We start from the raw sequence: 26,370 nt of genomic DNA, 5'->3' as shown, positions 1-26,370 counted from the left end.
GGGGATTGTTCTTTCTTTTACAGGTAAAAGAGCTGATTACTTTGGGGCAATGACCCGCAAAAGGCCCTTTTAAGGGCTGGTAATAGAGCTGATTACTTTTGTAATTTAGTTTAGGGTAGGGAAATTTTATTATTTTGGGGGGCTTTTTTATTTTATTAGGGGGCTTAGATTACGTGTAATTAGCTTAAAATGCTTGTAATATTTTTTTATTTTTTGTAATTTAGTGTTTGTTTTTTTTTTTAATATAGTTTAGTTTATTTAATTGTATTTCAGTTTAGATAATTGTAGTTTATTTAATGAATTTATTGATAGTGTAGTGTTAGGTGTATTTGTAACTTAGGTTAGGATTTATTTTACAGGTAATTTTGTAATTATTTTAACTAGGTAGCTATTAAATAGTTATTAACTATTTAATAGCTATTGTACCTAGTTAAAATAAATACAAAGTTACCTGTAAAATAAATACAAACCCTAAAATAGCTACAATGTAATTATTAATTATATTGTAGCTATCTTAGGGTTTATTTTATTGGTAAGTATTTAGTTTTAAATAGGAATAATTTAGTTAATAATATTAATATTATTTAGATTTATTTAAATAATAATTAAGTTAGGGGGTGTTAGGGTTAGACTTTAGGGGGTAATATATTTAATATAGGTGGCGGCGGCGTAGGGGATCAGATAAGGGGGTAATACATATAATATAGGTGGTGGTGGTGTAGGGGGGTCAGATTAGGGGGTAATATATTTAATATAGGTGGCGGCTGGGTCCGGGAGCGGCGGTTTAGGGGTTAAACAGTTTATTAGGTATTGCGGTGGGGGATTGCGGTTGACAGGTAGATAGACATTGCGTTAGGTGTTATTTTGCAGGCATTTTAGGGAGTTATGGTGCTTCAATACTCAGCGTAAGTCTTGCTACGCCTGCATTTTATGGCGAGGTGAAAATGGAGTAAGCTTTCTCCATTTTTGCCACGTAAGTCCTTACGCTGTATATTTGATACCAAACTGCACAGGTTTTGTATATCACTCTATGGGCCAAAAAACTACGGCCGAAGGGTGAAATATACGAGCGTAACTTCTATGTTACACCATATATGTGATACCAGACCACAGCAAAACTTGACGTCGCCGGCTTTTGCGGGCGACGTTGCATATCGGATCGAGCCCCCGATGTCTGAGAATCTGAATAATAAAACAGCAGGTTCTCTCTTGCAATCTGTAATGGGACCAGACAGGGTTGCCCCCTGTCCCCCCTCTTGTTCGCTCTGACAATTGAAATATTAGCGAACAGGATTAGAGCAAACCCAGAGATAAACGGAATCAGTATAGGGGACACCACACATAAGCTCACTATGTATGCTGATGATGTCCTACTGCTGATATCAGACGTGGGACAATCCCTCAACATGGCCATTGAGGAATTCACACTCTTTGGTAGTGTCTCGAACTTTTTATTAAACCCTTCAAAATCTGAGATTATGAACCTCACAATCCCTGGGGCTGAGTTTGAGAAATTAGATGACGATTGTCCCTTGCGAGTAATAAGGGATAAACTGAAATATCTGGGGATATTCCTGACACCTAGTGTTAAAGAGATAGTGACTTTGAACTACAAGACCATCAGGGATGAGATCCTTAGAGATCTGTCGAACTGGAGAAATAAAACCATCTCCTGGTTAGGCCGTATAGGAGTGGTCAAAATGAATGTGATGCCAAGGGTGCTTTACATCATGCAGACCATCCCATCATTTACAGCCTCCCACATCATACATCAAATACAGTCCGCTGTAGAGTCTTATATATGGCGAGATCTGAAGCCAAGAATCAGTAGGAGAACTATATTCCTACCCCGGAACAGAGGTGGATTGGGTGTGCCTGACTTGAAAGTATATCAAGGGGCAATTTCCCTTCAGAGATTAGTTGAATGGTGTCACAACTCAACACAAAAAGCCTGGATACAGGTGGACAATGCTATCCTCAAGAGGGGAAATGTGGGAGCCCTAGCGTGGATCTCTCCCACACATAGACCCCTTGAGATTAAACTCTACCCTCTGATAGAGGAGGTGCTCACGAATTGGGATAGATTAATTAGGAAGACTTCTCATGTATCCACCTTTGTCTCACCAGTTACTCCTCTCAGAGAGAATCCTGATTTGGATTTTCTAACCAGACCCTCTTCTCGGTATGAGACATATGGCCTTGCTGAATCGGCAGTACATAACATATTTCAGCAGGATAAATTGAAATCCCAGGAGGAATTGGCGGTATGGGATAATGGGGTGTTTGCCTCCTGGTTCAGAATGGCACAGATTAGACACTACTTTGATACTCACAGAGACAAAAAAATTTTGACAAGGCGCATGACTCCCTTCGAGACTCTCTGTACGATGACGCACCACCCAACCCATTTGATCTCACAACTATATAAAATACTGTTGCTGGGAGAAGGCCATTTTCTCCCATCTTTCACACAGACCTGGCAAGACGAACTAGGCCTTGAGATAGGGCACAAGGACTGGCATAAAATCTTTGACCGGACGAGAAGGGCTTCTGTGTCGGCTAAGATACAGGAGACACAATATAAATTGTTAAGTAGGTGGTACCTGACTCCCCACAGACTAAAACATATATATCCACACACAAGCGGGAACTGCTGGAGAGGATGTGGAGGGGAGGGAACCCTTTTACACGTTTGGTGGGCCTGCCCGAGGATACAACCTTTCTGGACCAGAATCCTGGCTGAGATGAGTAGAATACTTGATATGATCATACCTCCTAACCCTTGCTACTTACTATATCACCAGCTACCTAAAATTGTTGGGGAAGATAAGTTCCTACTTCTCTTGTTGATGCTTAATGGCGCAAAAGGCCTAATCCCCTTATATTGGAAAAAACAGAACACTCCCACTATACAAGAATGGAAGAACAAAGTTGCTGAGACTTGAAAGATTCCACTATCTTAAAATTGGGAAATTAGGCACACATGAGCTTATGTTGTTGAGGTGGGAAGGGCGAGGAGTCTAATTTTTTTTATAAAGTTACTTGTCACGGAGATTGAAATAAGAGAACATGATCTCCATTCCCCATTTGCTGTATCAGTTCCCCTGGGTTTTTTTTTTTTTCTTCTCTCGCCTCTCTCTTCTTCTCCTACCTTCTACATCCCCCCTCTCCTGCAGGCAGACTTCCCCACCCTACCCCAACTTCCCTTTCTTGTTAGTTAATGATTTACATAGTCGAGATTAACTTAGCCCCCAGTAGTGTGTTAAAAGTGAGCTGTGGTAATGAGACTTTTCTAGTTGATCTATACTCGACGAAATACGATAGTTATTATGCATTTATTGTTATTTAAATAGATGAATCATCCGATATGGATAGCTCTTTTCATAAAAACAGCCAATCTAAATAGCCTTAATAGTATAATCAGTGTATAGTGGCTGTGTAACTATCGCCGATATCTAGGCTGTTAGAGTTGAATTGAATATTTACTATACCACGAAATGACTCTTGATCAATGTACACCTGAACAATCATATGTAATATTGAATATGGTTATGTATTTATCGTAATTTTATGTTTGCTCATTTTGTTATCTCATTTCGCTAATAAAGCTTATTTGAAAACTAAAATAAAAAATAAAAAAAAATTAAAAAAAAACAGCAGGTTCTCAGATTTACAATTTATCATTAGTGATGTCGCGAACCTAAATATTTCAGTTTGCGAACGGCGGACTCGAACTTCCGCGACTGTTCGCGAACGGGCGAACCGGGCGAACCGCCATTGACTTCAATAGGCAGGCAAACTTTAAAACCAACAGGGACTCTTTCTGGCCACAATAGTGATGGAAAAGTTGTTTCAAGGGGACTAACACCTGGACTGTGGCATGCCGGAGGGGGATCCATGGCAAAACTCCCATGTAAAATTACATAGTTGATGCAGAGTCTGGTTTTAAGTCATAAAGGGTATAAATCACCTAACATTCCTAAATAGTTTGGAATAACGTGCTTTAAAACATAAGGTATGATGTTGTATTGATGAGGTAGTGTAAGGGTTACGCCCGCTTCACAGTGACAGACCAAACTCCCCGTTTAAAGGGACAGTCTACACCAGAATTTTTATTGTTTTAAAAGATAGATAACCCCTTTATTACCCATTTCCCAGTTTTGCATAACTAACACATTTATAATAATATACTTTTAACCTCTGTGATTATCTTGTATCTAAGCCTCTGCAAACTGCCCCTTTTTTCAGTTCTTTTGACAGACTTGCAGTCTAGCCAATCAGTGCCTGCTCCCAGATAACTTCTCGTGCCCGAGCACAGTGTTATCTATATGAAATACATGAACTAACATCCTCTAGTGGTGAAAAACTGTTAAAATGCAATCTGAAAGAGGTGGGCTTCAAGGTCTAAGAAATTAGCATATGAACCTCCTAGGTTAAGCTTTCAACTAAGAATACCAAGAGAACAAAGCAAAATTGGTGATAAAAGTAAATAGGAAAATTGTTTAAAATTACATGCTCTATCTAAATTAAGAAAGTTTATTTTGGCCTAGACTGTACCTTTAACGCACCGCAAACAACCACAAACAGTCCATTTGCACAACCGCAAACTCCCCATTTGCACAAGGTTGGATACCAAGCTAGCCATGTCCCGTTCCTTGACCTCACTGATGTCATTGAAGGTCTATTCCTCCACCCAGCCACGTACAACACCAAGGGTCCCCGAAAGGTGACAACAAGCCCCCTGGGACGCCTGCTGTGTTTGGTCTTCCACCTCCTCAAAGCCACCTTCCTCCTCTGACTCCTCTTCTTCAGACTCCTCTCTCTGCGTTGCCTCTCTCTGCGTTATTATAAGGTGTGTTAAGTAGTACTATTCCTATCAGTTTAATCCCTGTTATGTCCCCTATCAGGGGACGTGTATATGGCATGGATTTTAGGAACTGGGAGATGGAAAAAGATGCTTGGTCGGTCCTCCTACTTCAAATTTGGGGCACTGTGCGTGCAATCTAATGTGCCACCAGATAGGAGTGGTGTGTTAAGTAGTACTATTCCTATCAGTTTAATCCCTGTTAAGTGCCTTTTTTTTGGTTTGGTTTTTGAAGCCACAGTGCAGCATCAGAGGCCAGAAAAATTTGGCATGTACACATGCCTGAAAAATTAGGTATTGTTGAAGCCGTTGCTGTAGCAGCGGCCAGAAAAATTGATGTTTGTTTCCCAGGCAGAAAGTGCCCTAAAACATTGCGGCTTGAACCATAGTTGGTGGTGGATAAGTCACGCAAATCATCCGGCATTCGAAGATAAAATACAGCAGCGTGTGGACCATTTTTAGCCCAAGGCAGCTCATCTCATCAGGCCTTTTTTACTCAAATGTATCACCCAATGTCAGTCCCTTTGGGATCCATCCCTCATTCATTTTAATAAAGGTGAGGTAATCTAGACTTTTTTGACCTAGGCGACTTCTCATCTCAGTGACAATACCTCCTGCTGCACTGAAGGTCCTTTCTGACAGGACACTTGAAGCGGGGCAAGCCAGAAGTTCTAGTGCAAATTGGGATAGCTCAGGCCACAGGTCAAGCCTGCACACCCAGTAGTCAAGGGGTTCATCGCTCCTCAGAGTGTTGAGATCTGCAGTTAAGGCGAGGTAGTCTGCTACCTGTTGGTAGAGTTGTTCTCTGAGGGTGGACCCCGAAGGGCTGTGGCGATGCAAAGGAGTTAAAAAGTTCTGCATGTCCTCCATCAACAACACGTCTGTAAAGCATTCTGTCCTTGCTGGCGTGGTCGTGGGAGTTGGAGGATTACTTTCACCTCTTCCCCTGTTAGATTCCCGTTGTGCTGTGACATCACCCTTATACGCTGTGTAAAGCATACTTTTTAATTTATTTTGGAACTGCTGCATCCTTTCCGACTTGTGGTAATTTGGTAACATTTCAGGCACTTTATGCTTATACCGGGGGTTTAGTAGCATGGACACCCAGTACAGGTCGTTCTCCTTCAGCTTTTTTATATGAGGGTCACTCAACAGGCACGACAGCATGAAAGACCCCATTGCACAAGGTTGGATGCCGAGCTACTCATGTCCCGTTCCTCATCCTCAGTGATCTCACTGAAGGTATCTTCTTCCCCCCAGCCACATACAACACCACGGGTACCAGATAGGTGACAACGAGCACCCTGGGATACCTGTTGTGGTTGGTCTTCCTCCTCCTCCTCAAAGCCACATTCCTCCTCTGACTCCTCTTCCTCACAATCCTCTTCCAGCGTTGCCGCTGGTCCAGCAAGCGATGCTGATAAGGCTGTTTCTGGTGGTGATGGTGACCACAACTCTTCCTCTTCACGCTCATCTACGGCCTGACCAAGCACTCTTCGCAGGGCACGCTCCAGGAAGAAAACAAATGGTATGATGTCGCTGATGGTGCCTTCGGTGCGACTGACTAGGTTTTTCACCTCCTCAAAAGGACGCATGAGCCTACAGGCATTGCGCATGAGTGCAAAGTAACATGGCTAAAAAATTCCCAGCTCCGGAGATGCTGTCCTAGCACCCTGTTCATACAAATACTCGTTAACGGCTTTTTCTTGTTGGAACAGGTGGTCAAACATTAGGAGTGTTGAATTCCAACATGTTGGGCTGTCACAAATCAAGCGCCTCACTGGCATGTTGTTTCGCCGCTGGATATTGGAAAAGTGCGCCATGGCCGTGTAGGAACGCCTCAAATGGCCACACACCTTCCTGGCCTGCTTCAGGACATCCTGTAAGCCTGGGTACTTATGCACAAAGTGTTGTACGATCAGATTACACACATGTGCCATGCACGGCACATGTGTAAACTTGCCCAATTTCAATGCCGCCACCAAATTACTTCTGTTGTCAGAAACCACTTTGCCGATCTCCAGTTGGTGCGGAGTCAGCCACTGATCCACCTGTGCATTCAGGGGGACAGGAGTGCTGGTGCGGTGTGACTCTCTGCTTTCAGGCAAGTCAACCCCAAGACGGTGTGACACTGCCGTATCCGGGATGTGGAATAGTACCTGCGGAGCTGGGGGGTGCCGTTGATCTGGAGCAAGACGCAGCAGCAGAAGAGGACTCAGCTGAGGAGGTTTTGGAAGAGAATGGAGTAGGAGGAGTAGAGGAGGTGGCAGCAGGCCTGCCTGCAAGTCGTGGGCGGTGTCACCAACTCATCCTCTGCAGAGCCACGCATTCCATGCTTGGCAGCCGTCAGCAGGTTTACCCCAATGCGCAGTGTAGGTGATATACCTGCCCTGACCATGCTTTGCAGACCAGCTATCAGTGGTCATATGGACCCTTGCCCCAACACTGTGTGCCAGACATGCCATTACTTCCTTTCGCACAATCGAGTACAGGTTGGGGATTGCCTTTTGTGAAAAGAAATTTCGGCTGGGTACCTTCCACTGCGGTGTCCCAATAGCTGCAAATTTTTTGAATGCCTCAGACTCCACCAGCTTGTATATTAAAAGCTGGCAGGCTAAGAGTTCAGACAAGCCAGCTGTCAGACGCTGGACAAGGGGGTGACTTTGTGACTTTGGCTTCTTATGCTCAAACATGTCCTTGACAGACACCTGACTGTGGGCAGATGATGAGCAGGAACTGCTCCGGAAGAGATACGGAGTGGCGGATGGTTGAGAGGGGGCAAGGAGGACAGCAGTGTTTGACGTGGCTGAAGATGTTGGACCAGGAGGAGGATTGCGGCTTTGAGTTTGTGTGCTGCTTCTACTCATGTGTTGATCCCATAGGTGTTTGTGATGTGCGATCATGTGCCTTCGCAAAGCAGTTGTACCTAGGTGGGTGTTGGACTTCCCACGACTCATTTTCTTTTGGCACAGGTTGCAAATGGCATCGCTGTTGTCAGAGGCAGACACACAAAAAAAATGCCACACTGCTGAGCTCTGCGATGACGGCATTGTGGTGGTGGCAAAAGCATGCGTTGATTGGCGTGCTGTCTGGCTGACCCCGAGTGCCGATGCATGCTGTCTGACTGTGCCACTAGCTCCTTGCGACGACCTCCCCCTGCTTCCAACTCGTCTCCTCCTCTCTGTCTCCCCATCTGAACTTTCCCCTGTTCTTCTTCTCTTCTAGCGGGCACCCATGTGACATCCACGGACGCATCGTCATCATCAACCACTTCACTTGTATCTGACAAATTAACAAAGGAAGCAGCAGCGGGTACAACATGATCATCATCACACCGTACGTCCATGTCTGTATTGCTGCCTGACTGAGACATATCACTGTTATCTACATCCTCTGTCAATGATGGTTGCGCATCACTCATTTCTTCCAACTGATGTGTAAAAAACTCCTCTGACACATCAAGTGAAGCGGCTGTGGTGCTAGTGTTGGTGGTGGCGGCAGGCTGGTGAGTGGTAACTTGAGAGGTGCCCGAAGATAAGCTGGAGGAGGATGGTGCATCAAGGTTCAGAGCGGAAGGTATAGAAGATTGGGTGTCCTGTGTTATAAAGTCAACTACTTCCTCAGAACTTTTCGAGTTCATGGGACGTGGCCTCTGAACACTGGGAATATTTTAGTGCCAAAGGGAATCACAGCACCACAACCACGACAGCACCTGCGGGTTGGCCTGTCATTTTTTTTTTAAATGTACACTTACACTACTATTAAACAAAATATGAGTGGTGGCACTGGGCAAGTGGGCTCAGTATAAGCTGTGAGCCTGACACAAAAAAGCAGACTGATGTTTCACAGTCCAAAATGTTTTTTGTTTTTAAATTTACAATACTGTTACACCAGATATGAGTGGTGTGGCACTGGGCAAGTGGGTCTGGCACACACATTGGCAGGCAAGCAACTGCAATTAGATTACACAAGCAGACTGATATTTCACAGTCGAAAAAGTTTTTTTTTTTTAAATTTACACTACTGTTACACCAGATATGAGTGGGGGCACTGGGGGCACAGTATACGCTGTGAGCCTAGCACACACGCTGGCAGGCAGGCAACTGCAATTAGATTAAACTAGCAGACTGATGTTTCACAGTCGAAAAAGTTTTTTTTTTTTTAATTTACACTACTGTTACACCAGATATGAGTGGGGGCACTGGGCAAGTGGGCACAGTATACGCTGTGAGCCTGGCTCACACGCTGGCAGGCAACTGCAATTAGATTACACTAGCAGACTGATGTTTCACAGTCAAAAAAGTTTTTTTTTAAAATTTACACTACTGTTACAACAGATATGAGTGGTGACACTAGTTGGCAAGTAGGCCTGGCACACACGCTGGCAGGCAGGCAACTGCAAATAGATTACACAAGCAGACTGATGTTTCACAGTCAAAAAAGTTTTTTTTTTAAATTTACCCTACTGTTACAACAGATATGAGTGGTGACACTAGTTGGCAAGTGGGCCTGGCACACACGCTGGCAGGCAGGCAACTGCAATTAGATTACACTAGCAGACTGATGTTTCACAGTCAAAAAAGTTTTTTTTAAAAAAAAATTACACTACTGTTACAACAGATATGAGTGGTGGCACTAGTTGGCAAGTGGGCCTGCACACACGCTGGCAGGCAGGCAACTACAATTAGATTACACTAGCAGACTGATGTTTCACAGTCAAAAAAGTTTTGTTTTAAAAAATTTACACTACTGTTACAACAGATAATAGTGGTTGCACTAGTTGCCAAGTGGGCCTGGCACACACGCTGGCAGGCAGGCAACTGCAATTAGATTACACTAGCAGACTGATGTTTCACAGTCAAAAAAGTTTTTTTTTAAATTTACACTACTGTTACAACAGATATGAGTGGTGGCACTAGTTGGCAAGTGGGCCTGGCACACACGTTGGCAGGCAAGCAACTGCTATTAGATTACACTAGCAGACTGATGTTTCACAGTCAAAAAAGATTTTTTTTTAAAAAAATTACACTAGTGTTACAACAGATATGAGTGGTGGCACTAGTTGGCAAGTGGGCCTGGCACACACGCTGGCAGGCAGGCAACTGCTATTAGATTACACTAGCAGACTGATGTTTCACAGTCAAAAAAGTTTTGTTTTTTTTAAATTTACACTACTGTTACAACAGATATGAGTGGTGGCACTAGTTGGCAAGTGGGCCTGGCACACATGCTGGCAGGCAGGCAACTGCAATTAGATTACACTAGCAGACTGATGTTTCACAGTCAAAAAAGTTTTTTTTTAAAAAAAATTACACTACTGTTACAACAGATATGAGTGGTGGCACTAGTTGGCAAGTGGGCCTGGCACACACGCTGTCAGTCAGGCAGGCAACTGCAATTAGATTACACTAGCAGACTGATGTTTTACAGTCAAAAAAGTTTATTTTTAAAAAATGTACACTACTGTTACAACAGATATTAGTGGTTGCACTAGTTGCCAAGTGGGCCTGGCATACATGCTGGCAGGCAGGCAACAGCAATTAGATTACACTAGCAGACTGATGTTTCACAGTCAAAAAAGTTAGTTTTTTTAAATTTACACTACTGTTACAACAGATATGAGTGGTAGCACTAGTTGGCAAGTGGGTCTGGCACACACGCTGGCAGGCAGGCAACTGCTATTAGATTACACTAGCAGACTGATGTTTCACAGTCAAAAAATATTTTTTTTTTAAAAAATTTACACTACTGTTACAACAGATATGAGTGGTGGCACTAGTTGGCAAGTGGGCCTGGCACACACACTGGCAGGCACTCAACTGCAATTAGATTACACTAGCAGACTGATGTTTCACAGCCAAAAAAGTTTTTTTTTTTTTTTAAATGTACACTACTGTTACAACAGATATGAGTGGTGGCACTAGTTGGCAAGTGGGCTTGGGACACTGGCTGGCAGGCAGGCAACTGCAATTAGATTACACTAGCAGACTGATGTTTCACAGCCAAAAAAGTTTTTTTTTTTAAAAATTACACTACTGTTACAACAGATATGAGTGGTGGCACTAGTTGGCAAGTGGGCCTGGCACACACGCTGGCAGGCAGGCAACTGCAAGTAGATTACACTAGTAGACTGATGTTTCACAGTCAAAATTACACAGGCAAAAAAAAAAAAAGACTGATGTTCTAGCCCTAAAAAGGGCTTTTTGGGGTGCTGTCCTTACAGCAGAGATCAGATGAGTCCTTCAGGACTGTAGTGGACACTGAATACACTAGCCTAGCTATCAATTTCCCTATGAAATCAGCAGCAGCTACACTGTCCCTCCTCTCACTAACAATGCAGCTTCCGAATGAATCTAAAATGGTTGCTGTCCAGGAGCTGGGAGGGTCTGGGAGGGAGTGTCTGCTGCTGATTGGCTGAAATGTGTCTGCAGACTGTGAGATACAGGGTCAAAGTTTACTCAATGATGACGAATAGGGGGCGGATTGAAAATCGCATATGGTCGCTCGCCGCTGCGAATGCGAACAAGCTATGTTCGCCGGGAACTATTCGCCGGCGAACAATTCACGACATCACTATTTATCATGTGCTGTGCAAACTACAGACCATTATGGGAAGAGCAACCATACACCCATGAGCAGGAAAAATCTATGTTCAAGCTGTTGGGAAAAAAAAACAAACAGCCAGATTACGAGTTTTGCGTTATGGCTGCTCGTTAATAACTTGTATGTTATTTTCACTGCTCACCTTTCATAGCGCTGCTATTATAGCTTTGCAAAAAACAGCTTGTGCGGGCGATATGGTTGCGTTGAGCTCCATACTGCACCCAAATACAAGCTGTGTTTTGACGTGCTTGTGCACGATTTCCCCATACACATCAATGGGGAAAGCCTAACACCTGCAATCGCATAGCGTAAAGCTCTGTAACGCAGCCCCATTGATGTCTATGGGGAAAAAAAAATGTATGTTTAAACCTAACACCCTAACATAAACCCTGATTCTAAACACCCCTAATCTTACGCCTCCGACATCGCCGACACCTAGATTACAATTATTAACCCCTAATTTGCCGCCCCAATGTCGCCGCCACCTATATAAATGTATTAACCCCTAATCTGCCGCCCCCAATGTCGCCACCACCTATATAAATGTATTAACCCCTCACCTGCCACCCCCAATGTCGCCGCCAGTATACTAAAGTTATTAACCACTAAACCACTGTCCTCCCACATCACTAACACTAAATAAATATATTAACCCCTAACGTAACCCTAAGTCTAACCCTAACGTAACCCTAACACCCCCTAACTTAAATATAATTATAATAAATCTAAATGAAACCTACTATTAATAACTAACTAATTCCTATTTAAAACTAAATACTTACCTGTAAAATAAACCCTAAGCTAGCTACAAAATAACTAATAGTTATAATATTGTAGCTAACTTAGGTTTTATTTTTATTTCACAGCTAAGTTTTTATTTATTTTAACTAGGTAGACTAGTTAGTAAATAGTTATTAACTATTTACTAAATGCCTAGTTAAAATAAATACAAAGTTACCTATAAAAAAAAAACCTAACCTGAGTTACACTAACACCTAACATTACAACAAAATTAAATTAATTAAATTAACAAAATCCATTTTTCTAAATTACAAAAAAGTAAACACTAAATTACACAAAATAAAAAAAGAAATTATCAAAAATAAAATGAATTACACCTAATATAATAGCCCTATCAAAATAAAAAAGCCCCCCCAAAATAAAAAATAAAAATGAAAGCTCAATCCTATTGGCTGATTGCAACAGCCAATAGGATTCCTATTGGCTGATAGAATTCTATCAGCCAATTGTTATTTAAGGGATGCCATCTTGGGTGACGTCATTTAAAGGGAAACTTCATTGTTCAACAGACGTCGGAAGAAGAGGATGCTCCTCGCCGGATGTCTTGAAGATGGACCCGCTCCGCGCCGGATGGATGAAGATAGAAGATGCCATTATTTTTTGTACTTTAGGTAATTGTATTTTGTTAATGTAATGTATTTATTTTTATTGTAATGTTAGGTTTTAGTGTAAGGCAGGTTAGGTTTTGTTTTACATGTAAATGTGTATTTATCTTAACTAGGTAGGTAGTAAATAGTTAATAACTATTTACTAATTAGTCTACCTAGCTAAAATAAATACAAACTTGCCTGTGAAATAAAAATAAAACCTAAGATAGATACAATGTAACTATTAGTTATTTTGTAGCTAGCTTAGGGTTTATTTTACAGGTAAGTATTTAGTTTTAAATAGGAATTATTTAGTTATTAATAATAGGTTTTATTTAGATTTATTTTAATGATATTTAAGTTAGGGGGTGTTAGGGTTAGGTTTAGGGTTTAATAGGTTTATTATAGCGGCAGGGTTGGCGGACAGCAGATTATGGGTTAATTTTTTTAAATAGTGGTTTTGATGCTAGAGGGCGGTGGTTTAGGGGTTAATAATTTTATTATAGTGGCGACGATGTCGGGGAGCGGTGGAATAGGGGTTAGTGGCAGTGATGTCCAGAGCAGCAGATTAGGGGTTAATAAATGTATTATAGAGTTTGTGATGCGGGAGGGCCTCGGTTTAGGGGTTAATAGGTAGTTTATGGGTGTTTAGTGTACTTTGTGACAGTTTAGTTATGAGTTTTATGCTACAGCTTTGTAATGTAAAGCTCATAACTACTGATTTTAGATGGCGGTACGAATCTTCTCGGTATAGCCTGTGCCGCTCACTTTTTGGCTTCCCAGGCAAAACTCGTAATACCGGCGCTATAGAAGTCCAATTGAAAAATTACTTTTTTAAAACTGCAGTACTGACGTTGCATGATGGACAAAAAAGTATGCGGTACACCTATACCTGCAAGACTCGTAATAGCAGCGGTAGGGAAAAAGTAGCGTTATGAAGCATAACGCTGCTTTTTCACTCATAACGCCAAACTCGTATTCTAGCTGAATGTTATTAGGAAAGTAGCAAAATATGTCACAGAAGCCAAAAATTAGAAAAAAAAATTAGATATTGTAAACCACACCCCATTACCCTTGGTCTCATGGGATGAATTGTTATGGATCAATGTGGTACTGTAATATACTCTAGTCAATGGGGTTGATCACAATCGTTTAGAAAAAAACTATTAAATGATTTGTCTACAAAAATTCCCACAGACTTTTAATAGTGTTTTTTTTTTCTGTTGAAAGTAATTAGATAAGTGATAGTGAAAGGATAGGGATCAACCTAAATGTGCTATATATTCTAAATCGTTCTTCTATTGATTTGTCACTAGAGGGAGCCAGTCTGCTCTAATCCGTTGAGCACAAATTTTGTTTGCAACTATTTACTTTTCATTTGTAATCTGCACGCTAGTTAGTATGGTCGTGATTATGCTTATTGCTTAGCGCGCTAAAAGCACCACTTGTAATCTAGCACATAGTAAAGGAATGGAATTTGTTCAAAATAGAACATTTTATATGTTTTATACAAGACAGTCCTTTTAAAGTGTGTTCCTTCCTATGGGCAAGATTATGACTGATCCAGTAAGCTTAATCAGTAGCATTCCAGTAACGTTACTAGTTTATGTGTATTAAAAAACTTTAGTTACTCATAACCTCATACTGACATCTCTAAATGGCTGCTGTTTATAAGAATGGAATGGCTTAGAAATAGAAGTTAAAACAAGTTTACATAACATATTTTTAAGATTGAAAAATTCTCAAATTCATGAAAATGTTGCCCTTAACTAGGCTGACCATATTGCCGCTTTAAAAAGGGACACATATGAAAAATACATATGTCAGGGCTGTTTTCAGGGCTGTTTAAAGAAATGGTTTTGTATAAGAACCCTCACATATGTATTTTTCATATGTGTTCCTTCTTAAAGCGGCAATATGGTCAGCCTACCCTTAACCCAGGTAAGCTATGGGGTAGCAGCAATCAGATCTCCTGTCCCATGATAAACGGGACAGTTGGGATTTTTTGGATTTCAATCTTCCTTTTTTTATTTCATCACTTTCATTCTCTAGTGCTTCTGCATTGAAATTTTTAATGAGTTTTAAGACTTTATAAGCATTGCAGGTGCTGATACCACTATTAGCATAACTAAAGAAATGCTAATTTAACTAATTGTCAAGCCACATAATGTCAAATAAAAATGAACAATTGAAAAAACAATAGATAATGATATAATTATACATCATAAGGGAAAGTGAACTTATCATTTGCTGTTTTTTCGGTTAATACATTATATTATAATGTCCCATTGTTCTTTGATTGTGTGAATAATTAAGTGTGAATATCAGAAATAGCAAAGGTTAAAGCTATTTTTATGATTTCATATTTTTAATCATTCATTAACTTGCTAAAACTGGGGTTTCTAACCTTTTTGAGAAGCAATCAGAAATATTCTTCTGAGTAAGTTTAGCAATATAGACATAAATGCATGACCTAGTCACCTAGACAGTCTAGTCAAAACTAAACTTTCATGATTCAGATAGGGCATGCAATTTTAAACAACTTTCCAATTTACTTTTATCATCAAATTGGCTTTGCCCTCTTTGTATTCTTTGTGGAAATCTAAACCTAGGTAGGGTCATATGCTAATTTCTAAGCCGTTGAACTGCCTCTTATCTCAGTGCATATTTATAGTTTTTGACAGTTAGACACTGCTAGTTCATGTGTGTCATTTAGATAGCATTGTGCGCACTCTCGAGGAGTTAAGAGTCAGCACTGATTGGCTAAAATGCAAGTCTGTCAAAATATCTGAAATAAGGGGGCTGTCTGCAGAGACTTAGAAACAAAGTAATCACAGGGGTAAAAATGTATATTAATATAACAGTGTTGGTTATGCAAAATTGGGGAATAGGTAATAAAGGGATTATCTATATTTTCAAACAATAAGAATTCTGGAGTAGACTGTCCCTTTAAAAGGACATTCTTCTGTGAATTTCTCTCTGTGATAATGTGCTCTTATTAATGTATTAATCTTATAAATCTAATCTATTTTACCTTTGGAGTTTGGTATATTGTTCACAAGTATCTCCTTTATTTTGTAATTTGAAATAGCTGCTATAGCTTGATGAAACCACCACCTATAATGAAACTATGAATACTGCAGTATCCTTTATAGAAAAACTGTGTAAACAAGAGGTAGCAGCCAAAACCTTACTGTGGAAAAGGGAGAAATAGGGAGAGTCCAGCCCATTTAAAAGGATGTTCCTGCAGCTACATGGAATACAATGAAATGGTATCAGCTATTTTTCTGAGTACATTGTTCTTTTAATGTTTTTCAAAGACTTGTGTTACTACATGTACAGCATTGGCTGTATTGGATATTGTATAATTAGGTTACAATTAAAATGTCAGTAGTAAGTATTGGCCATTGTCTATAAAGAGAGAGATAAGATCAGAAATCCTTTGTGTATAGAGAGTTATTAAACAGTGGCCATTTTGCATTGGGAAGCAGAAACAAGATACACATCTCTGTTCTTCCTGCAGGTTCAGTCATTTTAAATGAACGTGTTCCTGAGAACAATGGGTGGTGGTTTTAGTGAGCACAATCAATTATTTCAAATACAAACATTAAATCAAAATGAACAATTATCCATTCATGTGATACTCATTAACATACATTTAATTTACCAAGTGAATGGTAAAATGGATGTCCCTACAAAAGCTCGTTTGTTTTTATTCTTGTGAAATGTTAAAGAGTTCTGTGTTACAGTCAATGGGGTCAATTTATTAAGGTGCAGACGAACATGATACGCTGTATCGTATTCTGTCCGCCGCACATCGATAAATACCGACAGCATACTCTGTCGGCATTTATCATTGCACCAGCAGTTCTTGTGAACTTCTGGTGCAATGCCGCCCCCTGCAGATTTGGCCGCTAGCAAGGGGTGTCATTCAACCCGATCATATCCGATCGGCTGATTGCTGTCCGCCACCTCAGTCTTAAGACCGCTGCCTCTTAACTTCCGCTTCAGGCGGACCTGAAGCAGAGTGGGTCGGAAGCAGCATCCACTGCTTCATAAATCGACCTCAGTGCGTGATTAGTCTTACAGCGCTAGTTGTAAAATTTCCTGTTAGGTTTAAAGGGACAGTATGCTATAAAATTGTTTTTTCCTCATTGTGTTTCCAATTATTTTTTTTACCAGCTGCTTAGTATAAAATGTATGAGATTTGCTTTTTAAGGCTTATTTGTGTATATGAATTAGCTGGTTTTGTGTTTTGAGGCCACAACATAATAAAATGGGCTGAGCTTGTAAGTATAATCAGATCTCGTTACTTTATCACATTGTGTACATATATCTGCTTCTTTATCTTATATATGTCCATAAACCAATCACCAATACTTGGATAGAACAATGGAAAATTAACATTGTATTACCTTATCTCTTCTATAACCCACTGGGAGTGTAATTTCTTCTACTGGTTGTGTTAATACAGCTTGGCCTTGAGGCCAAAAACTTTCAGGATGGGTGGGGATAACACAGGCTAAATAAACTAATTACATTTCCAATAATATAATGAAAATACTTGTAAACAATTTAATACACTCCAGCAGGTAAAGTGGATCATTGGGAACATATTAAAGGGGAGAAATGTTTTGAGTAAACTGTCCCTTTAAGATCTTTGTCCCACATATTTCAAATATGTTCAGATTGCTTTCTTACATGTAACACAATACACATTTGTAGAGCTTACTGTCACTTTCATCTTAATCATGATCAGTGTAAGTATTGGTTTTAATTTGGTGCTTTGACTGGCAGTACTTCTGTGGCATTATAATATATAAAATTAGTATTAGGATAGTATTAGTTAGTTAGGATTTAGACAGCAGTGAGTTAAAGGGACATGAAATCCAAATCTTTTCTTTCATGATTCAGATAGAGAATACAATTTTTAACAACTTTCCAATTTACTTCTATTATCTAATTTGTTTCTTTCTCTTGATATCCTTTGCTGAAGAAACAGCAATGCACTACTGGGAGCTAGCTGAAAAACCAATGACAAGGCATATATTTGCAGCCACCAATCAGCAGCTTCTTAGCCTACTTTGGTATACTTTTCGACAAAGTGTATAAAGAGAACAAAACACATTAGATAATAGAAATAAATGGGAAATTATTTAAAATTGTATTGTCTGAATCACAAAAAAGGGGATTGTATGTCCCTTTAAGTCAAGGACGTTCATATACCTAGGTACATAGAACAGGTGCCCATGCCAGTCATAACAATAATGAGACCTGTAGTCTATGGAAATGTATTAAAGCATTATTAAACTATGAATGACTAGAATTAAAGGGACACTGAACCCACATTTTTTCTTTCATGATTCAGATAGAGCATGACATTTTAAGCAACTTTCTAATTTACACCTATTATCAAATTTTCTTTATTCTCTTGGTATCTTTATTTGAAATGCAAGAATGTAAGTTTAGATGCCGGCCCATTTTTGGTGAACAACCTGGGTTGTCCTTGCTGATTGGTGGATAAATTCATCCACCAATAAAAAAGTGCTATCCAGAGTTTTGAACCAAAAAAGCTTAGATGCCTTCTTTTTCAAATAAAGATAGCAAGAGAACAAAGAAAAATTGATAATAGGTGTAAATTAGAAAGTTGCTAAAAATTGCATGCTCTATCTGAAACACGAAAGAAACAATTTGGGTTCAGTGTCCCTTTAAAATAGAAGTATCTATGTCATGCAAATTGGTTAAAGCCTTGTGGCATAGAACAAGCTGATTGGTCTGAGATGAGTATAAATCCTGTAAGATCTTAGCTGAATATTGTTACTGGATACTTCCTGGATGTTGAGGTCCCATATTAATTGTAATGCTTGTTTGTAATGATTAATAAATACATTCATGTCAATAAGATAACTGGGGCATAAGATAACTATAATTAAGGAAATCATTTTCACTAACAGTTTTTTATCTCTCCTCTTTGAGTGATATCAAACCCCCTGTTACTGGTCACTCACAAAGGGACAGGCCCTAGACTGGGAAATTTGGATAAAACAATTTCAACTTTATCATTTTAATGGCAAGTACCATTATTTACTATTAACCCCTTAATTACAGATGACAACACAAGGTCATCACCCGCACAGTGCTTTTAGTAAAGAAGCCACTTCACAGAACTTAAAGGTCCAAGCAACTCAACATTTTACTTCTATTATTGAATTTGCTTCATTCTCTTGGTATCCTTTTTTGAAGGAGCATCCATTAACTACTGGGAGCTAACTGAACACACCGGGTAAGCCAATGGCAAGAGGCATATATGTGCAGTCACCAATCAGCAGCTAGGCTCCCAGTAGTTAATTGTTGTGCTTGAGCCTACCTAGGTATTATTTCCAACAAAGGATACCAAGAAAATTAAGCAAATTAGATAATAGAAGTAAAATTGAAATTTGTTTAAAATTGTATTATCTATCTGAATCATGACAGTTTAATTTTTACGTTACCGTCCCTCAAAGGGAGATGGATGGGGTTAAGTATTTATTTAAACCCCGCTATCTCAGCTCTCTTAAAGGACCAGTCAACACATTAGATTTGCATAATCAACAAATGCAAGATAACAAGACAATGCAATAGCACTTAGTCTGAACTTCAAATGAGTAGTAGATTTTTTTATAACAAATGTCAAAGTTATGTATATTTCCACTCCCCTTGTACCATGTGATAGCAATCAGCCAATCACAAATGCATATACGTATAGTCTGTGAATTCTTGCACATGCTCAGTTGGATCTGGTGACTCAAAAATTGTAAATATAAAAGACTGTGCACATTTTTTTAATGGAAGTAAATTGGAAAGTTTAAAATTACATGCTGTATCTGAATCATAAAAATTGAATTTAACCTGAGTGTCCCTTTAAGCCCTAGAAACCCCCCAGACTCACCATTTGAAAGGTAATCCCCCTTTTTTTTAAACAGTGTGTGTTTTACGGGGAAAAAGGAAAGCACATTTTTTTAAACAAAAATAAAACAATTTAAACACAATTTACAGTTACATACCCTTGTAACAGGTCATCAAAATGGCCAAGAGACCCCAATGACCACTTATTATAAAGCTCAGAAGCCCCTCTTTAAAAAAAAATAAAAAAATAGTACCTTAATAAGTTTTAATAGCCAGGTGATTATTGTGATAATAGTGATGACCTGGGGGGATTAAATGTGCATTTACTTGAGAAGAGGCTTATGGGAGCCCCTATGTGCACATCAAAGTTAAATACTTAGGACCAAAGGCCCTTAGTTATACCAGAATAACAACTTCTTTTTTTTTTTTTTCTTTTTTTTTTATTGAGGTTTATTTAAAGGCATACATCAATCAGAAAAATAAATTCTTGTGTCACGTGAGATAAGGCTTCAATGTTACAGGAGTGGTAAAAAAAAAAAAACATAAAAGAAACGTAGAGCCAACAATTTACATAGCATGCAAACATTATACAGATAGGATGCCAATCATTTAGGAACCTTCTACATGACACAATAGGCTACTCTTGGACCATCATAAGTAACAGGAAATAGTAAGGCGAAAGAAGGAAATTGTAAACAAGGAGACCACTTTTGGATCTCATTAGTAAACCTTGATTTTATAAGGTTTTATAACGTGCTTATATAATTTTTGTAACGTGCAATAACTGGTAATTGTTAAAGCTTGCAATAACTGGTAACTTTAACAAAGGACACTGGAAATAAAAGTGCTAGCCTACTAGTCAAAAATTAAACAGAATATGGAGCTAAAAAGAAGCATATTTATAGTTCTGAAGATCCCTTCATATAGTTTGAATGGAAGGGAAGGTCCGGTATGAACTGAAGTAGCCAATGGAGGTTGCCTGATAGGGTTGCTCACAGGGAATGTTGGGGTTCGTTATAACATTCCTACCTAAAAGGTTGATATTTATATTTTAAGGAAAATTAATAATAAAGGGAGGCATAATGGTTCACATCATTATGGGAGATATGATTACTAGTATAAACATTGCATGGAAGTTCTGGATGGGCCAATCTGGTAGTTGAAAGAACAATAAAAGGTTTGCATTAGAAACCAAACAGTGATCTATTAGGCTGTGAAACTTGTATGCAAGTAGTCTAGCCCACCTTCACCTTTAGGAAAAACATCATACGAAAAATTAGCATTTGTAACTTGCAATAACTGGTAACATTTTTATTTTTTTTATAAAAAGGACACTGAAGGTAAAAGTGCTAACGCCCGTCTATTAGGTAAAGATTAAACAGAATATGGGGCTAAAATAAAGCATAACTATGATTTTTATGATCTCTCCATGCAGTTTAAATAGAAGGGGAGGCCAAATACAAAATGGGGTAACTAAAGGGGGTTGATTGATAGAATTGCACATGGCGAATGTTGAGGTCTGCCAGAATGTTTATAACTGAGAAATTAATATATTTGTCTTTTAAAGAGAGTTAATAATAAAGCATGGCATAATGACTCAGATCTTGAAGGAAGGTATGATTACTGAAATAAATATTGTATGAAAGTCCGGGATGGGCTAATCTGGTAGTTGAGAAAATAAAAAGGTTTGCATTTAGTACTGAACAGCTATCTAGAAAACTGTGGAACATGCACCTACATTTCTAAAATTAAATTAAGCATTTGTATATAGCACAAGGAACCAGAGTAAATAAATAGTACTCCTCTCCACTCCCCCAGGCTGATAACAATAGTGCGGGACCTGCCCGTGCAACATACATAACTAATATTTGAAGGGAGAGAGAAAAGCACACTCCATAGCACTAAGTGCAACATGAATAGATAGCATTTACACAGTAAAGGATTAGCTAACATGGGTAATAACATTGAAAATTAGTGATGTGGGCAATCACGAAGGGCAATATGTAACTATGTAATTAAGTACAGTGAAACCAGATACCTCAAACCTAAATTTACCAATATCCAATGTATAAAAACTGTGATAATAGCCAGACAAGAGAGCATTGTGAATGTGAATTATGTCAAACAGAGGAACCTCGTATTAGAGTCCATTAGTCTATGTAAATATAGCTGAGTGACATGTCCGGAATATTGGATGTCCAGATGCTTAACCTACTTCATAAAACAGGTAACGGCCTCCGTTTTGGCCCCCGGACAGATAAGGTAACCAAGCCTCCAGGATCCCATCCAAAGCACGTCAATGTCATGTAGAGGTATAAGTTCAGATTCTGCAAAGCTGGCAGCGGGCTGAGCTGCGTCACCAAGGGACATCCACGGTCCCATCATGGCTGAAGGGAATATGCGGCAAAAGAGCTCAGACTGATGGGATCCTGCTTCTGCACTAAGAGAGCCTGTAGTGTAACAGCAGAGACCTGAGGTAAGCTATTGACGCTACTCAGGGCGATCGTTGCATCTTTCTCCGGCACTAGATCAAGCTGAGCTGGTGCTTCTCCGTCTTTAGGCTCACTGTCTCTCTCCATTATGCTAAGGGTGGGGTACAAGGGCTGGGGCCCCAAAGCGCTGTCACCCTCTCTCTCTATCATGTAGGTCTCGGGTTGTTGGAGTGGGTTAGCGCTGCAGCTAAGAAAAGCTGCATTTAGCTCAACCTCTAAGGCAGCATGGTGACCAGCTAGCACCCTGCGCAGCTCCTCCAGGAAACTTGCAGGGATCTCCATTGTGTATGCGTAACGGTACACTATAGGCAAGGATGAGGAAGTCCAAGTGTATAGTGTGTCTTGTTGAAAAAAGTAGATGCCAGACTTATAAGCACAGGACGTGCTTCCTAACGCACTAGCACTTACTATAAAATAGGAAAGGGACCTAGGAGCGCCAAAAGTAGGCGGAGGAACTAGAAGTGGGCTAATAAATATCAAAATGAAAATCAAAATCGGGCCCTCAATTAGCAAGTGGTCCAATATCTTTCAAATTAAGCGAAAAAATGGATACAAACCATTAACAATATAAGGTACAATTTAATCAATTAAGGTACAATTTAAACAATTAAAACATAGATAAAATCATGGATCCATGGTACAGTAACATCAATGGCATATAAAATTAGCATATGATAAAAACAATACGTAAAAAACAATACGTAAAAACAATCTGATTAAATGATGCTGGTATGAGCAAGAAAAATGGGCAAGAAAGGATGTCAGTGGGAACCGTGTTCCCTATATAAGGTGCGGATGTGCCTCTAAAGAATTATTCCAAAAAATAGGAAAAAGTGTGCGTAGGGGGGTACCCCCTCAAAAAATGAACAGTACCAAAAATTGTGTCTGTGATAATCCAAAACACAGAAAAAACAAAATATCAAATATCAAAAGTCAAAAGTGTGAAAAAAATTGTGTAGAAGGCTGTATATAAATGTGTCCGTGTAAAAAGATCGTGGAAAAAAACGGTGATAAACAATGTCAGTAAAGTAAAGATCCAAATAGTATGTGTGTTGTTAGGCAAAATTTCCTTCAGTTTCCTCAAAGGAAGGTTCCAAACAATATGATGATAGTGGGTGAGGGAGTGTCCGGTAAAACCTGGCTGTAGTCCTTATATCCAATCTGTAAAAGAAACATACAATAGTGCAATAAAGCTAATGGATATGTGTATATAATAGGAAAAAAGCTCACCAAATTGCCAACGCGTTTCGGCCCAAAACTGGGCCTTTTTCAAGACTATGGATGGTGTGTAGTGGTGGCTCTATTTAAGGCTAGTAATAGCCAATCAGTGTATCTGTGCTGATTATTTGGCGCCCAAAATTTCGCGCCAAGAATTTTGCGCCAAAAATTTTGCGCCAAAAATTTTTCCCGGAAAAGGAAGTGCTTATGCTTATAAGCTTATGCTAATATTTTTTTAAAAATTTTTTCCTATTTTTTGGAATAATTCTTTAGAGGCACATCCGCACCTTATATAGGGAACACGGTTCCCACTGACATCCTTTCTTGCCCATTTTTCTTGCTCATACCAGCATCATTTAATCAGATTGTTTTTACGTATTGTTTTTTACGTATTGTTTTTATCATATGCTAATTTTATATGCCATTGATGTTACTGTACCATGGATCCATGATTTTATCTATGTTTTAATTGTTTAAATTGTACCTTAATTGATTAAATTGTACCTTATATTGTTAATGGTTTGTATCCATTTTTTCGCTTAATTTGAAAGATATTGGACCACTTGCTAATTGAGGGCCCGATTTTGATTTTGATATTTATTAGCCCACTTCTAGTTCCTCCGCCTACTTTTGGCGCTCCTAGGTCCCTTTCCTATTTTATAGTACCTATTTAAGGGTAGCTAGGTACCCTTCCAGTACCTAGGAGCTAGTAGGAATTTTGTGTTAGCGCTGTGAGATACCTTAGCACTAGCACTTACTCCCTAGAGAGGCCATGAAGCAAATTCCAAAACTCTTGATCATCCTTGATGTTGCATGGCCTACACAGATTAAAAGCTCTGCCCGCTGTGCCTCACACAGCTTCCTCCATCAGGGCAAATGTTCTTGTTTACATAGACTAAACTGACACCACTTCCAATACACCCAGCTCTGCCCAACCACATCCACAGCACATACTTGGCCTCACCCCTTCTGTTTCACAAACCACTGGCAGACCTCTTCACCTCTCCCCAGTGCTGTTATAATGTGGGGGGGCACCTTTGTAATGGCTTGACTGCCAACGGTGAACTACAGCTCTGTGTGTTATTAAGAATCCCCTTACAACAACTAATGCCTTGTGAGGACTGAGGTTCCAACATGAATACTACAGCCTCTCTCACAAAACTGCAGAATGTCTGTACAGTGAGACTATTGACACTACCCCCTGGTACTGGGAATGGTTCCTGCAGCTCCCCCTTTAGGACAGCCAAGGTACTGTAGCTCCTTCCACTTATTTTAAATGTTTAGGGCTAGATTGCGGGTGGAGCACAATTTAGTGCTCCTGCTAAATCGCAAATGGCGCTAGATGGAGGCTTTTTGTGTGCGTCGGGTTGCGCTCATATTAGGACCCTTAGAATAGGGTATATTACTTTTTTATGGCAAAAGAGCTGATCCCTTTATGACAATGCCCTACAAAATGTCCTTCTTAGGGAAAAAATTTAGGATAGGATTTTATTTTAGAATAATGTTTTTTACTTATTTTTTAAAAAAAACAAAAGAGCTCATCACTTTAGGGCAATTTCCTACAAATGCCCTTCTTAGGGCAATTTTTAGTGTAGGTATTTTTAAATATTAGTTTTTTTTGGGGGGTAACTGTTTTCAGTATAGGAGTTTTTAATGCAAAAGAGCTATTCACTTCAACCAGGTCACTGACAGACAAATGCCCTTTTAAAGGCAATTTGTAGAACAGGTTCTAGTGTAAGTATAAGGCTTTATTATTTTGGGGTGGGCTTTTTTAAGGAGACTTTAGTTTTAGGGTAGGTGTTACTGGGGGGGAGGGGGTGGTAGTCTTTTTTTGGTAAAGTGTTTTTTATTTTTTGTAATGCTAGTATTTTTTATTTTGTTGTAACTCCGGGGGTGTTAGGTTAGGGATCTTGGGGGGTTAGTGTTGTTTTAGATGGTTTATTGGCAGTTAAGGGGTTAATAGGTTAGGGGCAGTTTGTGGTGGGGCATTAGTGGTTAGGGGGTTAATACGTTAGGGGCAGTTTGTAGTGGGGGTTGTGGTGGTATAGGGCTTAAGTAGTGTAGGAGTTATTGTGGTGGGGGATTATGGCGGTAAAGAGGTTAAGTCGTGTAGGGCTTATTGCAGTTAGGGGTTATTGAGTTGGGGGGTTATGGCGGTATGGGGGTTAAGAAGTGTAGGGGTTGTTTCAGTTGTTTGCTAATGGGCGATGCTGCTTTGAATATTTCACCAGCATCTCTCGCCAATGCTGACTTTAAATAGTACTGTCGGCACTTTTGAATATCTCGCCACCTTGTGGCACGCCAATCACCAGGGCCTTAGTCCCAGCATTATTATTTGTGCATGCTGCAGGGCCTTGCTGTCTGCTATTTTGAGAAACTGTAATTCACAGGTTGATGAGCAATTAGCGGTTATTGTTTATTTAAATGTCAACTTAAATAGCTTCGGTTTTTGTTGTTTTTTTTATTACATTTTACTTTCGTTACTATTTAATGACAACAAATTTACACAATACAGTAACAGAAGGATGTTACAAACGTACAATGTTTTTGTAAATCAAATTAACTGTACCCCAAAACTGATAAGTGTAATATACTAAATAACAAAAAGGGGGGGGGGAGCTGCTCTTAGTGCCAGCGTCTTTTATTGGTCCCAGTCTGGCCTTTTTTTTTTTTTGCCACACTGCTTACATGTAGCAGTAGCACTAGCTACTACTTTATTTTAAACTGTCTTCTTGCATTTAAAAGGGAAATTAAACCCATTTTTTTCTTTTATGATTTAGATAGAGATCACACTTTTCAACAACTTTCCAATTTACTTCTGTTGTCTAATTTACTTAATTCTCTTGTTATCCTGCATTGAAGAAGCAGCAATGCACTACTGGGAGCTAGTTAACGCAGTGGGTGAGCCAATAACATGAAA

The sequence above is a fragment of the Bombina bombina genome, chromosome 5 (assembly GCF_027579735.1).
Source record: "Bombina bombina isolate aBomBom1 chromosome 5, aBomBom1.pri, whole genome shotgun sequence".
In the NCBI taxonomy this organism is placed as follows: Eukaryota; Metazoa; Chordata; class Amphibia; order Anura; family Bombinatoridae; genus Bombina; species Bombina bombina.
Note: the sequence above shows the minus strand (reverse complement) of the source record.